The sequence below is a fragment of the Mus caroli genome, chromosome 2 (genome assembly GCF_900094665.2).
Source record: "Mus caroli chromosome 2, CAROLI_EIJ_v1.1, whole genome shotgun sequence".
Classification (NCBI taxonomy): domain Eukaryota; kingdom Metazoa; phylum Chordata; class Mammalia; order Rodentia; family Muridae; genus Mus; species Mus caroli.
In genome coordinates this window covers 73895433-73908095 of record NC_034571.1, presented here as the reverse complement: position 1 = coordinate 73908095, position 12663 = coordinate 73895433, and the positions used below count along the sequence as shown (strand labels likewise).

The following is a 12663-nucleotide window of genomic DNA, read 5'->3' as shown; positions in this document are numbered from 1 at the left end:
AAGAAAGAATTTCAGGCATAGAAGATACCATAGAAGTTATTGATGTGCCAGTCAAAGAAAATACAAAGTGTAAAAAGCCTCTAACCCAAAATATACAGGAAATTCAGGACACAATGAAAAGATCAAACCTAAGAATAATAGGAATAGAAGAGGATGAAGAATCCCAACTTAAATGGCCAGAAATAATTGCTTTTCTCCCCTTTTTGCTGCATAGTAATTCCTCAAAAACACTGCTCCCTGAGCATAATATACCACAACCTCAAGCTGAAGATGTTTTGCTATCATTTCAAATGTTCGCTATTGGTAAATACATCCTAAGTGATTGTTGTTTGCATTGATTAGGCATGAAGCCACAATACAATTTAAGTGAATACAAGAATGGATAATTTAATGTCCAAAAGTAGAGATAGACAGTTTTCTATCTTAAAAGCCTACATTAAAAATATTAACCTTAAAACCTAAGAATCAGAGCTCACTTCGGCAACACATATACTAAAATTGGAACGATACAGAGAAGATTAGCATGGCCCCTGTGCAAGGATGACATGCAAATTCATGAAGCGTTCCATATTTTTAGCTAAAACCATCCAGTGGAAAAAAGACAGCATTTTCAAGAAATGGTGCTGGCACAACTGGTGGTTATCATGTAGAAGAATGCAAATTGATCCATTCCTATCTCCTTGTACTAAGGTCAAATCTAAGTGGATCAAGGAGCTCCACATAAAACCAGAGACACTGAAACTTATAGAGGAGAAAGTGAGGAAAAGCCTCGAAGATATGGGTACAGGGGAAAAATTCCTGAATAGAACAGCAATGGCTTGTGCTGTAAGATCGAGAATTGACAAATGGGACCTCATGAAACTACAAAGTTTCTGTAAGGCAAAAGACACCATCAATAAGACAAAAAGGCCACCAACAGATTGGGAAAGGATCTTTACCTATCCTAAATCAGATAGAGGACTAATATCCAATATATATAAAGAACTCAAGAAGGTGGACTCCAGAAAATCAAATAATTAAAAAATGGGGCTCAGAGCTAAACAAAGAATTCTCACCTGAGGAATACCGAATGGCTGAGAAACACCTGACAAAAATGTTCAACATCCTTAATCATCAGGGAAATGCAAATCAAAACAACCCTGAAATTCCATCGCACACCAGTCAGAATGGCTAAGATCAAAAATTCAGGTGACAGCAGATGCTGGCGAGGATGTGGAGAAAGAGGAACACTCCTCCATTGTTGGTGGGATTGCAAGCTTGTACAACCATTCTGGAAATCAGTCTGGCGGCTTCTCAGAAAATTTGACATGGTACTACCGGAGGATCCCGCAATATCTCTCCTGGGCATATATCCAGAAGATGTTCCAACTAGTAAGAAAGAAACATGCCCCACTATGTTCATAGCAGCCTTATTTATAATAGCCAGAAGCTGGAAAGAACCCAGATGCCCCTCAACAGAGGAATGGATAAAAAAAAAAAATGTGGTACATTTACACAATGGAGTACTACTCAGCTATTAAAAAGAATGAATTTATGAAATTCCTAGGCAAATGATTGGACCTGGAGGGCATTATCCTAAGTGAGGTAACCCAATCACAAAAGAACTCAAATGATATGTACTCACTGATAAGTGGATATTAGTCCAGAAACTTAGAATACCCAAGATATAAGTTACAATTTGCAAAACACATGAAATTCAAGAAGAACGAAGACCAAAGTGTGCACACTTTGCCCCTTCTTAGAATTGGAAACAAAACACCCATGGAAGGAGTTACAGAGACAAAGTTTGGAGCTAAGACAAAAGGATGGACCATCTAGAGACTGCCAGATCCAGGGATCCATCCCATAATCAGCCTCCAAACACTGACACCATTGCATACACTAGCAAGATTTTGCTGAAAGGACCCTGATATAGCTGTCTCTTGTGAGACTATTCATTCCACTATTTAGTAAGGGCTGTGTTTTTTAATTTGCCTTTTGTTAAAAATCATTCAAAGGCAAATGCAATGGCAGCACTCTACCTTTGAGTGAAATGAATGATAAAGGCTCCGAACCATGAAGAATCCTTATTCTCTCATGAAATCATGAGGGATTCAGTGTACCTAGAATCTATAGCACATCCATGTTTCTGGGAGCCTGTGTTAGGCTTGTAGACGTCTTGAGGGCCATGGTAAAGATGTGCATGTTCCTCAAGTTGCAGTGACTATGTGGAGGTTCTCAAATAGGAGTGGCACCATCAGTCTGCTTTACAGGATGATTCTTAGTTCTTTCTACAAAGCAAAGCAAAGCAAAGCAAAGCAAAACAAAACAAAAGATTTTGTCATTTTCAAAAAAATGTATTTTAGGTATATGAGTGTTCTATTTTCATGTATGCCTACCTGACAGAAGAGGGCATCATACCCCCTCATAAATGGTTGTGAGCCACCATGTGGTTGCTGGGACTCAACTCATGACTTCTGGAAGAGCAGTCAGTGTACTTGACCATTGAGTTGTCTTTTCAGCCTCTATTTTGTCTTTTAAAAACATAATTTCTCCTAGATGACTTGTAGGACTAGTAGCATAATTTTAATTGTATAAAATGTTGGCATTCTGAGTACTGAGTGTGAGTTAGGATTAGCCTCTGTCCATTGGCTGTCTAAAGGGGTGATATGAATAAGGCAAAGTTGAAAACAACGAAAACATCTTTTCCTACCAATATCTGTGACTTTGAGCATTAGAATAGGAGGTATGTAAAGAGTTGGTAAGAGTATTTAGCAGCAGGTAATTCATGTCTAATAAAATTCTCCCTAATAAAATATATTTAGGTATCTCTTTTTTCATAAGATGTTGCACCCATCATATCCATTTCTAGAGTATTTTCATCAATCCTGTATTACCAGCAATTTCCCATTTCTCCTCCAGGTCTTAACAATTAACAGTTAATTTTCTATACTCATGGGCTTTATAAATATAATGAATATTTTATATAAATGAATAATATAGTATACTCATTTTTATATTTGTTTTCTTTCATTTAGCATGTGCTTTCAGTGTTGAAATTGTACATGAATAAGCATTTCATTCTTTTTTCATATTCCATAATGTCTTGTTTATGTATTCATCAGGTGGTAGACACTTGGATTCTTTCCATTGTTTGACAAGTACTTTCTATTTTGTTGGAGTGGGCTGCTTGATCAAATGGTAATTCTGTGTTTAATATAACAGGCAGACTGTTCCACAATGGCTGCATCATTTACATTACATTTATGTAGGTGGGTTTTAGTACCTTCACAACTTTGGTATCATCTACCAGTACCCAACTTTAAAAAAAATTATAATTGTACTATGAAATGGTATGGCATAGCCATAAACTGCTCAGCTGGGCACTGGAAACCTGATTGAAAGTAACAGAACATTAAGAAAGACAGATAGGAATAAGGTAAAGCTGGGATCAGATAGGCTGTGTGCTAGAAACTCTAGCAGTACCCTCAAAACTCAGTGTTTATTATACACATGGAAAACAGTAGGTTGACCAGTAGTCTCAGTAGGAGATTTGATCAGGGAGTTGCATGATCATACAGTCTTCTTGAGCAAAGCAACTGTGGTCAGAGCCTTCTACACGGATGTTCTGCCAAAGGTCAGCTGTTACACAAACACCCTGCCTCAGCAAATAACCCACTCTTGGGCATTGGGCAAGTTATGCTTGTGCTTAGCCTTGAGACTTCTTGGACATGCCTTTGCTCATATCAAGAATACAATCCTGGGTGCCTCCATTCTTTCTCTACAAGCATAATTCTAACTTGTGCTTCTCTAAAAGCCAATGGCACTATATTCTGTGTTTGCTAGCTATGTGTATATAACTTCCTCTCAAAAACTGCCATTCAAGCCTTCTTCCCTTTTACTATGTTATTTTTAAAACTACTTTACATTTTAGACCTTAGACTCTTATATTAGATAATTTGAAATTTTTTCTTAAATTTTGTTTTCTTTTTTATTTCCCCGATATTTCTTTTGAAGAACAATTTTTTTCAATGTTGCTGATGTCTAACTTTTCTATTTATTCTTCTTCCATCATGTGTTTTTTTCTGTCATATATAAGAAAATATTACTTAATCCAAGATCATGGAACTGAAGACTTGTATTTGGCTCTAAGGCCCTTACAATTTTAGTTTTTAATTGTTAGATATATGATTTAAATTAGTTTTGAATATGACATTAAGGAGTCCAATATTTATCTTTTATAATTGCACATGCACTTGACCCACTATCTTGAACCCAAACCTGTGCTATAATGTACTATGCGGACACAGTGTACTCCACTGTGTGGAGGCTGCCCTTCTGTGCCACCCATCTCAACCAGGAAGAAAATACTCTCCTAAGAGGTACAGCATGTCTTGGCACCTTGACATGATTGGAGGCAAGGAAAGAACGAGGAAAGGATAGATGCTAAAGAAATGACAGACATATATAGGAAAGGTGGGGTCAGGTGGGTTATGTGCACTCTGGTGGAGTGGTTCCTAAGCAACCCAAATCTCATCGTATTTATTATGTATATCGCAGGGGTAGCATGAAGGTGTCTGTAGATGGGCAGTAACATCAGGAGGAGGCAGGCAGGCGTAGTTGCTAGATTTTACACACACTGATCAGTTGTTCTTAAACCCTGTGTTTGGACTAAAGGAAGGTTTTGCCTTTCTGAGCCTGACCCAGAGGAAAGCTTTTGCCAATTTCCTATAGTGTAAGGTCTTGCTTCATATACATGTCAACAGCATGCATTCCTTCAAGGCTTTCTTAGCTCACCTAATGCATGACAGGGACAAAGCAAAACCAGATTTCCACCCTGCCCAAAAGCTTCCGACTTGCTACCCCAAAATGTTTTATTTTGTTTTCTTATAGCAACACAATAAAAAGTTGTTTGTAGCTGTTGAAAGTATACAGACACCAGAGTAGCCCTTGGATTCCAATGAAAGCACAATTTAAAAAGAAATGAACAAAATTATATATGGTTCATAGCTTTGTCCTCATTGCTGAGTCTGAGCCTGGTACCAAGTACAAATTAGAATATGTCCCCCTTAATGGTCTGATTCATAGAATAATTGGCTATAATTTTATACAAATTGATAGATTAAAAAAACAGCACATTGAGTCTTATCATTTAAACTAATTTGGATATTTCCAAATTTCAAAATTTAAAAAGAATTTATTTTCCTTTTAGAACTGAGAGTATAGGCCAGAAAAGATGTTGAATCCCCTGGAGCTGGAGTTACAGTAGGTTGTTAATCACCTGATGTGGGTGCTAGGAACCAATCCTCAAGAAGAGCAACAGGTGCACTTATTCTCTGAGTCTTCTCTCCAGCCCTGAAATTACTTCCTCCTAACAAAGGCAATTTTCCAATTGTGTTCCATGACACTGAGGACAGACTGGGTTCTCAAGCTATGATTGCCATGGCACTGGGCTTGTGAGCAAACGCACTAGTCTAGCTCTCTTATGCTGTCTGATCCTGTCTGCTAGGCATTCAGATGCTTGAGGTCAGCCACATTGGCTGACTCACGTGCACCAGGGTCTTTTTCTTCTGTTGCAAGCTGAGCAAACCTGTACCTGATGCCGACCATGAAGCATCACCTATTTCACTATAGGACTAAGGTCTCTCTCCCTCTCCCTCCCCATGCCCCTCCCTTTCCCTCTCTGATCTATCTGTATATATGGAGCTACTAACTATTCATTCAGTACTTTAACTGAAAGATTATAAAAAATGATTTGCTTAAAAACTTAAAATAAAAATGAATAAAAACACACTTTGCTTTCTAAATTTTTATGCAAAAATTTATTTCTAAGGGAATATAATTTTTTTAATAATCTGCTACCAATGAAAATGAATTACATAATTCCTAATAAATTGAATTTAATAAGAAGCTAAAATATAGCAACTTCTAAAGTTGATAGAATAAAACCATTATGTGAAGAAGTCCATGTAGTTTAACATAGTATTAGTTTCAATGTTTTATATGCTATACTAAATGTTCACAATTACACTTTATCTTCTCCCTTAAGAAAGAAGAAAAATGTTGGAGGCAAAAATGTTAATTTAATTGCATTTTATCTTGTGTCTGATTAATCCTGTATAGCAAAAAAAAGGGGGGGGGGAACATTTGGGATTGCTTTCTATGCTAAATTGATAATAACTTTAAGGCAATCATTGCTATTACTTGAATATGAATTTTAATTTCCTGCTTGAAAAAGACATTAAAACACATCTTGAGCACTCTAATGGCTTAGGAAACCAAATACTAAATTGGATCACAGCACTACACTTCCATGGGAAATGTTAGTGAAAAAATAAACTAGAGTGTTTACTTTAGGAAGTGTTAGTAGTGCCTGTCCCTCTATATTCAGGACCTCTGGTCATTTCTACTTTCAGAGCTGATTTATGTTCTATCGATTTGGTAGAATTGTACAAAAATTATCCTGAACTGAAGTATTTTTTCTGAGCTTTTGAAAAACTGCATAAATAAATGGAAAAGAAATACTATGAGTTTAAAAAAATCCTTAAATTATTTTCTGAAGAAAGATTTTTCCACAAAACTGTTCTAATTTTATCGGTGACATAGTCAAGCTATTTGAGAAGAGACATGTTCCCTGGCCAGCCCCAAATCAGTAGAATGTTGACCCTGTGACATCCCAGTGGCAGTTCTGAGCCCAGTGCACAACTGCTTGTGGAACTCACAAAAGGCCAGATGTTGCTGCTAGAAGGTTCCAAGGCTTGGCATCTGGGGTCTTGGCAAGCCTAGGAGATAGCTGTGGGTCTTGTTCCTATTTCTAAAATAGAAAATGAAAGAAAAGTTCACAGCAGAGATCCAAATGGTTTTCAAGAGATAGAAGAATGAAAGGTAATTCAGAATGACTGTAGATTATCAGAGAGCTCGTGGGTATCTATATTGTATATATCTATATACAAAGACAATACCTGGAATTTCAAGGCTTGGGACGATCGTTTTCCATTGTCGAAAAGCACATCCCAAGACAAGTGCAGCAACGGAAGTATCCTGCAGTGCGGGATAGCATGTCTTCCATAGCGACTAACAGACCGGAAGGTACTACTACCTCCATGTCCTCAATTCCATACTTTTAAAAAACTTTGAATTACATTTGCCCCTTTTCTAGGAAATTAAGACTTGCAATGTAGAATTATAACAGGGCCTTTGGAATATGAAAATGGACAGATCCCTGCATCTGATTTTATACATGCATTGTTTTTCTAGGGATGGCAGTTGTAGGTTTAAGGGTAGGTCCTAAAAAGTAGTAGAGTTATAACCAAAACCTTCACACAGTTTCTTAACTTCAGTGATGCCACTTGGGAACTGTCTCCTAGAAACGGGTCACATATCAAGGCAGGTTTGTGTGTAAGAATTAAATGTTTAAAAGCTGATCTACCATCCCAACAATCCAACGTGCTACGTTGTTCCTTAGCACTGAAATAATTTAAAGTATTTAGTGACACAGGAAATGCTGATGATACTTAAAGAAGAGAGGATATTATCGTCAATAGGTCCCCAATTTGAGAAAAAAAATAGATATCTGTCAACACTACACAAGTTATGTTAGTATTTTCTATGTTTAGATAGTGAATTGGGATAATATTTTATTGTCTTTCAGACTTTTAAACATTTTCAATCATTTGTAACTATCATAAAATAAATCTTCTAAAATCTTTTTCAAGCTGCTTTAAAACAAAGTGCGTCATTGTGGCATCTTAATGGCTTAGGGCGCTGGAGAGAAAGCACACCTTCTGCAAACAGGGGACTCTGAGAATCCTCCAGTGATGCTCAAGATTGCCACTCCAGTCTAAGGGACTCTTCTTCGGGTTTACTGAAGACTTAGCGATAGGTTCAAAGAGGGGTTATGGTTGAAAACAATCTGCAGGAAATCTAATTTTAAGCTTCCTGCTGTCTGAGGCATCTTTGACATGAAGCCTCAATGACAGTCAGTTTCACTGTGGACAATCATTTGACAATGACAATGATCCTCTCTCACATCGGTTTCGTACGTGGCAAATCCCACGTATCCTTAGCTGTAAGTTGCATTGGTTGTGTTTTGCTTCCCAGGAATATCATATGACCACTCTTCCCCTATACTTTGCATTAAAGGTTAGTCACTGTATCTTTATTGTACTTGTTTTATGGTTATAGATTTTCCATATTGTTCATTGTGTATTTGCTATTTATTGCTTTTTATCGACTCTTGAAGACTTTTGTGTTTTGTCAATATATTCAATTGCATGAATATCTTTCCAAACATACATGGGATTTTAATCCTTTAAGCATTGATGTTCAGGTAAACATATGAAACTTCGATAACACCCTTCAGCAGCTGGATTAGTTATTGGACTTAGGGTTTAATTGTCATTAACCAGATTTTAAAAAAAAGCTCATATAAATTTAATATAAACTATGGTAACTGCTCTCTTAGCAACAGTCCTAAAAAGAGAGATGGAGGGAGACATGTATTAAATCCCATCCTTTCTCTTTCGGATGTTGGTGATATGAGCGCAGCTGGGCCCTAGGTCCATGGCCCAGCCCTGGGCAGAAGCAGTGAATTCAGCCATAACTACAGCACAGGCTGATCATTCTCCTGATGAAATTACACTGATCTAATTTGCACGCTGTGAAGACATTTGGCACTGGCTGGATCAGAGCCTTGACATCTTCATTGGAACTAAAAGTACACTAAGAACTGACATTACATTTTACATTCTCTTCTGCCAGGCTGTGGTGTTTCGTCCTCTTTAAAGACATTATTTCAAGAACATTTAATTTGGCTTTGGTGTGCCTGCCATTTCAGTGGGTGGAATGCACTATGCCAGAAAAGCTCAGCTGTAATAAAGTTTGGCACCGACAGCCCACCATATACCTGCACCACCCTGTGCAATTTAATTGGCATTCAGCGGGTTGATAAATGGATTGGCTTAATGAGACAATATACTTGACATATGCAGGACTCTCCTGGGGAATAGGATTCATTTTTTTTTCACTTTACACATCAACATGTTACAGATACCAACACAGTCACCCCCAGCAGTTGTGTGGTCGCCAGTGGATGCCTTCCACTGGCTGACCAATAACACAGACTTCCCACAGGCTGGCTCCATACTCCCTCAGCAGAGTGTGGTTTTAAAATCTCACCTTCTTTTGTGTTTTTCCAGATACAATGAATTAGGTGGCCCCCCATGCTTCATTTACATACATCTGTATTTTCCTTGAGACATCAAATTGCTTGTGTTCTGCATAAGATCCCTTGGACTTGCTGTGGAATGACAGCAGCCATGAAATCCAAGCAAGAGCTAATTCTAGATTTAACAACTGGCACACAACACCGATCAAAGAAGTCACTGCCATTCTATCGTCAGAAATGTTGGATTTCAGCAATGAATTCATTAAAACAACAAAGAGACACCATTTTTTTTTCTACTACTCAGATTAGCAGAGATGAAAAAGAAAGCGAGGGCTGGGTGTTGGAAAGGGATGGAGGGACCAGGGCTGCACACCCTGCTGCTGGCACTGTCAATTAATACAATTTTTCTGGAAGACGATTGGCAATATGTATCCAACGCCTGAACATGGGCACAGCTTTCCACTGGGTGTTCCTGCTTCTGAAAATAATCCCCAAGGATATAAGGATGCACCAAGTATAGATGGTTCGTGTTGATCATATCATTGATAATAGGTAGAAAATATTCAATCAAAATGTCTAACAAAAATAATGCCTAAAAGATACCAAATGTATAAATTCTAGACTATCATACAGTAATTAAAATACTAAGGTAGTATACCTGTCATGAAAATATATTATCAGTGCCTTTGGAAAGTTATAGGTTTATTGTTAATGATTTTGTGAGAAAATTCCATATAAAAAACAGAGAACAAATAATAAAATTGAATTAAGATTAATTTAATTATAAATGGCAATAGTGTTTGCTTATAAGACTGTTCTGTTCTTGTTTTATCTTTTTTCTTATTTTCATTTTTAATTGAAGGTGTTACTTAAAAGGTTTTATCATATCCCATTTTAAATATTTAAAGGCATTTCTTTCTGTCTACATCGCAGTTTCTGGAAATACTTTGCTACTTTGCAAGTCAAGTCAATGTCTTACAATTCAATTCTTCGAATGCTTCTAGGCCATTTAAGTGTTCCTTTGAACAGCTGTCCAGGAAGAAATACAATTCAGGCAAAAGAAGTTTCTTTCTGCTTCCAATGTCCTGGGATTTGTTAGTAATATTTTAATAGGAGAAAGCTGTTTTTAGGTTTGCTGAGGCCTCATGGAAAGACTACACCACACAGAAGCCCTGGTTCAAAGCTTGGTTATACACAACATCCTGGTAGATGTTGAAGATGTAAGGAATGGGGAGCCCAGGCTTAAAATACCAAAGAGCCTGAATGACCTACAGGCATATTCTGGGGCTCCATCAGCCTTCCCACCCATGCAGGAAGCTGCGCCAGGTGATCCTCTGCCAGGGCAGCTGCTGCTTGCTGCTTTTCTCACTGCTTCAGTGCACAATGTGCCTTGACATTCCTGCCTCTGGCACGCTCCTTTAGTGCCTAGGGATGGGGAGGACTCCCATCAGCCACTGCTCCGCCTTTCTACTGGGTGCCAGTTTGATGCTCTCCTTTCGGCTCCAAAGGAAACTCCAACACGCAAATAAGCCCAAGGAAATGAAAAAATGAAACGGTGTGTGACAGTTTCTAATTACTGCATAAAAACAACATATGGAAACTTCATTGTCCATTTCATCCCTCGATGTGTACCATCAAGGCAGATCGCTTTTATCCCATCATTCTCTCGAGCCATTTGGACCTGTTTTATTTCAAAAAGGAGATTTTGTTTTGTAAAAATTTAATGGGAAGATGGAATTTCTTTTTAAATATAATTTGGCCACCACGATCATTGGGAGGTTTTTAAGTAATTCCGCGCTGTCTAGTTCCCCACTTGTATTTTCGTTCTATTCTATTCAGCTAGTTGTATCCCCTAGTGTTGTTCACAGTGTGGATTGAAACTGTCCATTCTTCAAAAGTTTAAATTAACTATCACTAAGTACCTCCTAGAATGCTCCAGTGGTTCCCTAATCACTTATTAAGGGAAGCAGGAGGATTTGGGCAGCCTGCTGGAGTCTGCTCAACTCAAAGTGTCCTATAAACATATGGATAAAAGAAACAAGAAAAGTCAAGCGCACTGCTTCATTAACCTAAAAGACATCAGCGGGATAAGAAAACAAGTTAATTCAAGCAATGTGTTGAGGTTGAAAAGACTGGTTAAAGATAGGGCGACAGGAAGACTGGCAGCTGCTTTGTATTGGCTCTCCCTGTGTGAGAAGAGCAAGCCCTTTGCTGTCTTCCTCTTGTGTTTTTAAAAGGGATCAAGGCAGTTTCCCTTCTAACCCACCTTTTCTCTTTCCCTCTCCCTCAGACTGCTTGAAATGACCTAAGCACCCTTTGTTTTCTCCATGGCCCAAGACACTGCTTTGTAAAGGTTGCTGGGATTTTGAATGCTCGCCTTGGAGTAAAATTTAAAAGTGCAGGCAACACTGGAAGAAACCAGACATCCATCAAACACCCATTTGCTAAGAGCAAAACCTTCCAGTTTCCCCTCTACTCCCGCTGGCCACAGAAGCACAGTCAGTTAATGAATCAGAAAAAAGCTGGTTACCAGATGTCCTGGCTTATTAACACGCACATCGCATTCTGTAATGGCATTCACCAAGCAAGCTGTGTAGAACCCAGACACTGCAGAGGCAAAGTTTTCTCCAATGGGTTCCAAAGTGTGTGTGTGTGTGTGTGTGTGTGTGTGTGTGTGTGTGTGTGTTAGTCAATTTCAAGAATCGAAGAATCAGGGCTTCACAGGTCCATTTAAGCCTTTGTGGGCATATTCTGTGGGAAGGGCATATAGATCTTGGCTTGGACACAGAGACCCTCTCCAAGGTCACCATGCCGCTCTATACCCTTCCTTGAATCTGAGCAGAACTGCCGACATGGGATCTTAAATGTTGAAAAGAAAGACCAGTAATAAACTTAGGGACAATGCAAAGGAGAAGCCAATTCCGTTTGATTGGTTTTCACCACAGCTAATTTTAAAGCCACCCATTGTTCAGCTCTGCAGTCTAATTTTATGTTAATATCCTGAAAGTTGTCAAATCTTGGCAAAACCTATGCATAAATTACATAGAAAGTGGCTCACAGGAGGGGGAAAAGTAATGACTGTCATGGTTAGCCAAAGCCATTAATAGTCTGACAAGCAATAATAACCCAGGAATTCTGGTCAACTGCTGCAGACATCTGTGAAACTTTTGCAATTAGTATCTTTCCTTTTTCTGTTTTTTCTTGGGGGGGGGGGTAGGGGGTGCTTTGAAGAGGTTTCCTCTAAGAATAACATGTAACTGACTGATCTTTATCTGTCTGCCTGACAGGGATAGACTTGTCCTTGCTCTTGGTTGACCACAACCCTGCTTTTCATAAAGCCACTCTTGTTTGTTTGTTTGTTTGTTTGTTTAAAGGAATGTCACATTTTGGGGATAAGGATTAATGGTTTTCAGGAAATAGCATAATGGCTCTCCAAACAGTAAAAAAAAAAGTTAAGATGCTTTTGCTTCAAACTCAGCCCTGAGTTGCAATTCCCTGTATGCTTTGGTAAGGAAAGA

At 38.4% G+C, this 12663-nt stretch overlaps 1 non-coding gene across 1 annotated transcript; it reads left to right on the top strand.

Moving 5' to 3' along the window:
* The first annotated feature begins 468 nt into the window (after positions 1-468).
* Positions 469-575, top strand: LOC115030577. Its single transcript, XR_003836149.1, has one exon. It is a non-coding gene; the product is annotated as a U6 spliceosomal RNA (small nuclear RNA).
* The last annotated feature ends 12088 nt before the right edge of the window (positions 576-12663 follow it).